Here is a 5,600-nt window from a genome sequence, read left to right as displayed (position 1 = left end):
ACATCCACACATGTACAAAGACACCATACATTTGTAACAGGGCAAATCCTTTAGCAGAGTTGTATTTTCTTAGGAATCACTCTATGGAGATAGACTAATCTTTTCATGGATTCTTGAGTGAGTTTGTGGCTGATGCATCATGCTTAATGTATTCTAAAGTATATTTACTTGAATCTGGCTATTGGCAAAAGTTAAGTAGCAGTGTTTAGTAATGTGGCATTGATCAGGCTTCTGAGCAAGTCAGCGGGAGTAGCACTCTCGTCCACAGCCGCACACCCTGGCCTTGGTGATGGGAAAAACACTCCTTGTTTGCCTATGGCTCTACTTTAAGTAGGAGCCTAACCCCGTAGCCCCTCTGTCTTCGCAATTAAAACCGATACCAATTGTATGAGAAATAACAACTATTTTCGCATTGCAATTTTATTATTTTTATTTGGTTTAAATTCTTAATGGGATTCTTCGTAAGGCGTTACAGCGGCGTTGCAGTTAATGCGCCCGAGGAATAGATTTAATTTTGGTTGTGCTTTATTTGATGTATATTATAGGCCCGATCTGCTGTTCAAATACAAAGCATGCTTCAGAGACGGAAGTTAAGTAAAACAAATTCAGATTTTATTTAGGAAACGTCTTGCACACTTGCAGTTTGTTAAAGAATTAGTGCGTTGCCATAGATTATAATTTAGGTACATTTGCATTTGAAAGCATCCAGCAATTGAGGACTATAGTGATCAATAGCCCTGGTGCATATCGACCCATCCGCATTCAGATCGATCGGCTGAAAAATAAATGGTTTGCACCGTCCGTGTGTGCTTGGTAACACTTAAATATATATAACATATATAAAGGCCTACTGTGGTGACTTGTTTTTGTATTTTTATTAATTTGATCGCCGCTGTAGAACAAAATGTCACAGGATAAATGGATCGGGCGTCCAGGCCTGGTGAGATGGTTTCCGCCTCTAAAATAAGAAAAACACCAATCTCTTTTACTTCATCCGTCATTAAAGCTGAAATCACGGCGGCCATAAAGCTTTAATATTACCCTATTAATTAGGACACACAACGTTGCCGATTTTAGATGTATCTTTCTCTGTTATTATTCGTTATAAATAAGGCCTGAGCTATCTCATATCTGGTAGCCTACTATTTTTTTTGTTGAATAATTATTTGAGATCAAATATTATATAGCCTATAAATATATTTAAAAAAAATCAGGCGTGATAGTTTTTTGTAACAATATGAATAGCTGGGAATTTAGTTTAAATGTATTGCTATTTATATCTCGTCTATGGCCTACACGACACGTTGTGGTCATCGAAGTAGGGCTGCTGTAATGCCTATTATTGGACTTTATTAACTGCTTGGTTTTGGGTTTGCTGTGTTTTCAACACAAATGCGACTATTTTGACATCCTATTATCAAAATGAACTTTAGTCAGGTGTCTTCACATGTTGTCATCAAGATCAATAGATCTACTAATCAGAAAAACATTCAATGGTGTTTCGATCCCATTGAGTCAGATTACCAAAGCCCAGTGCTGTTATCTCGGTACTCTGAAGAATTGTCGAACAATTTTTGGTTGTAATTAAAATGATGTTTAAAATAACGTTAAACAACGTTATGTACGCCTAGGCCTCTTGCCTCGATGTTACTCTGACATCTACCAAAAACTAAAAAGTGAGTTTTATCTACCTTTATGGTTAATAGTCGAGGCCTTACATAACTAGTAGCTTTAGGTTTAAAAACAGGGTTATAGGTTCCAGGCGTTCTTATCGGAAAATAAGGAAATGAAAGTGAAGACTATTCGACCGATCAAATGTAAAGTCCAATAAAGGGTAAACTAAATGCGAGTGTGTATGTGTGTGTGTGTGTGTGCGTGTGTGTGTGTGTGTGTGTGTGTGTATGTGCGTGCGTGCGTGCGTGTGCGTGTGAAGCTTAGTGGGGATGTACGTCCACAATATAGTTACATCTGATTATCTTTATATTGTTCATGTTTTAATAGTTTTGCCTCATTCCAAACCCATTGGTAAATGGAAGATAACAGGAAGGATTCAACCACATAGCGATCAGAGATTATCAAACCAAGTAGTTGTACAATTGTCTGTTGTAAATCCTAGTTAAATGCAAAATAAAATGTTCACATTTAGAATTGATTGTTATAACAAGCATGAATATAGGCCTTGGTTTTTCCGGTTGTCTCTGTGTGTGTGTGTGTGTGTGTGTGTGTGTGTGTGTGTGTGTGTGTGTGTGTGTGTGTGTGTGTGTGTGTGTGTGTGTGTGTGTGTGTGTGTGTGTGTGTGTGTGTGTGTGTGTGTGTGTGTGTGTGTGTGTGTGTGTGTGTGTGTGTGTGTGTGTGTGTGTGTGTGTGTGTGTGTTTACTGGGGTAGGGTCTACGAGTTGTTTGTATGTCCTATATTTGTCTATAGGCCTGCCCTACCCATAAAGCCCCACTATAGCACAATTAAGTTAACTTACATTAGTCTGTATGTTGAGTATTTTATGCTTGACTTTGCTTAGTTTCCTCTTTCTATTGAAAGGGCTGAATAATTGCAGTGCAAGAGCTGTTATATCAATTAAAAAAAAGATAGGACACTTGCAATACAGAATTAAACTGGTATTCATTGGATTATAAAATCACCATCAAATTGGGAATGGTATTTAGCAATATTTTAGTTATGGTGTGTTTCGTTGTGTTTTTCTGTTCACGTTTCTCCCCCTCTGACGTCGTGGTGCTGCTATTAGTTCACCGAACCCTCTGCCTCATTACCTTCCACTACTACTAATACTGGATTTATTACAGGATTAAAAATAGCCTAGGCCTCTTCCTCAAAGGGATCAGGCATTAAGTGAAGATCAGAGGGATACGGGTCTAAAATAGAACAAAACCATCTTCTTAAACCCTTACAAACGCTGCTCTGATGATGAGGGGATCTATAGGACCACCTATTTATAGACCCCCTATCTCGCCTCGTTCCCCTGTAATTTGTCTTTCACATTTCTACATGGCACCTCCTTCTACGGAAACAAATGGTACAATTCAACCTAATAAACCATTTTTGACAATATTATTTTATTTCACTGTATGTAATATTTCAGCATTCTACAAGGTTAGTAATTCTGCTCACATTTTACCGAAGGAAAATAGCTAATATCTTGGGTGAAAATATAATTACTTATTTATTAAATATCTGTGCAATTATGTTTCGGCGTCTGGCTGTTCGTAAAAATAATCGTTCACAAATTGCAATATGTGATGGTTTTTTCGACACATAAACCCATAGCAAGCAGGAGCACTTTTAGCATGAATGATACAAAATAGCACCGTTTTGAATGCAATTAATGCGTGTGTTTGTAAGCAATCCATGCGTTTGCTTTTATGAACTCTGTGCTTTAATATACACAATATACATGGTCAAGGAACTAAGCTCCATGTGATTGGTTAGAAATAAAGCCTCATATGATTGGTTATCAAAAATTCAACATATTTCTTCCCAACAGTCAGAAGCGGGATCAAGTACAATGGACTGCTGCAGCTCCCCCCAAAACCCCCCAACCCCATCTCTCTCCCTATACACACACACACACACACACACACACACACACACACACACACACACACACACACACACACACACACACACACACGCACGCATAGCCTCCCATGCCTCTACCCTTCCCCAAGTGAAACTCTCAACCTCCACACCCGATAGAGCTCCCGTTGCTAGGCGACAGAGGGAGAGATGGATTGAGGAGACACAGTCGATCAATTCTACAGAGAGAAAGGAGGGAGGGATGGAGGGAGGGAGAGTGCGGGTGAGGGAGGCAATGAAGAAAGACAGAGAAGGGAGACGGGGAGAGGGGAGGGGAGGACAGAATGCAGAATGATTGCACTTCTATTGAGGTTTCATTTGGGCTTGGAGGGGATCTTTTGGGGCATCTGTCTTTGTTTACTGTACGGCACCGCTGATAATGACTCCATCTATGAATTTTTCCACCTCTCAATCTTTTCTCCAACTAGCTTACGTGAATACTCTTACCCCGCAATTTTCGCATCAGCGAACACTCACACACTAGATATTCCCCCTTTAAGAGCCCTAATTGTGTCGCCGTTAATACCTCTTCTGGGCTCTTTCTTTCACTGTTCCATTGCATGCCCTACGCACTTACACGTGTGTACACACACACACACACACACACACACACACACACACACACACACACACACACACACACACACACACACACACACACACACACACACACAGATGTCCAGGAAGTGTGTGTGATTATTTGTGCATGCGTGCTTGCATGTGTGTGTGTGTGTCTGTGCATTAGTGTGCGTTTGTGTGTGTATGCCAGCATGGGTGTGTTTGTGTGTGTATGCCAGCATGTGTGTGTTTATGCCAGCATGTGTGTGTGTGTGTATGTGTGTGTGTGTGTGTGTGTGTGTGCAAGCATGTATGTGTGTGTGTGTGTATGCCAGCATGTGTTTGCCAATGTGTGTGTGTGTGTGTGTATGCCAGCATGTGTTTGCTGATGTGTGTATGTGTGTGTGTGTGTGTGTGTGTGTGTGTGTGTTTGTGTGTGTATGCCAGCATGTGTTTGCTGATGTGTGTGTGTGTGTGTGTGTGTGTGTGTGTGTGTTTGTGCCAGCATGTGTTTGTGGATGTGTGTGTGTGTGTGTGTGTGTGTGTGTGTACGTGTGCGTACGGGCTGGGTGTTGAGCGTATCGACTGAGTATCGATCTCACCACTCACCTCCCCGCAGTCAGCCCTTGTCCTACATAGCGTGCCCTGTCTGATTTCTCCCTTAATGGCTTTTATCCAGCTCCGATCTTTATTTAAACTGAAAAGTAAGAATTAGCACTCACTCCTATCCTAGCCTCTCCTACCTTTGCTTTTTTACTTTCATCTCAGTGTAAGTAACCGACTAAACACCAACATTTCCTTCCTCCCATTCAGAAACTGTGTGTGTGTATGGTTATATGTGATTTGTCCTAGCCCAGCCTTTTTTTGCCTTCTGTCTGTCTGTTGTTGTTGTTGTTGTGGTTGTGGTTGTTGTGGTTGTTGTGGTTCTTCTATCAGCCGTGCGTTTACGCCAGGAGAATACTGTGGAGGAACCTTAAATGCATCCCTGGTGTTTCCCCCTGCACTCATTCCCCGTTACCAACCAGAGCTCCCTCGGTCGGTTATCATCCCGACTTTGATTAGCGTCAAGACGGAGCAGACACTTCTGCCTCCAGAGGAGGATACTCCTCCTCCCATCGCTCGTTCATTTATTGATGCTGTTTCGTGCGGTTGTGATCGGCCGGGCTTGGCCCAGGTAGGCCCGTCTGCGTTCGGCTATCCTTTACCATCCTTCACGATTTGATTTGATTCGCTGGCACATGGAGAGAAATGATGGCAGCTACTCTTATCTGGGCCGCGCAGCAATGAGCCATACCAAATAAGACACGTTGGACTATCTGTGCTGGCACACACAATGGGGATTAATTGATCCCTTAATACCACAGATAAATCAATGCCTTACTTCCCCCCTGCTCGGCTCTGCAGCCAATTGCACGGCACATCGTCTGATCAACAGGCCACCGCCGGCCAATGG

Source organism: Pollachius pollachius (genome assembly GCF_949987615.1).
Source record: "Pollachius pollachius genome assembly, chromosome: 7".
Taxonomy (NCBI): Eukaryota; Metazoa; Chordata; class Actinopteri; order Gadiformes; family Gadidae; genus Pollachius; species Pollachius pollachius.
The sequence above is the reverse complement of the archived record's forward strand: the minus strand, read 5'-3'. Positions refer to the sequence as shown.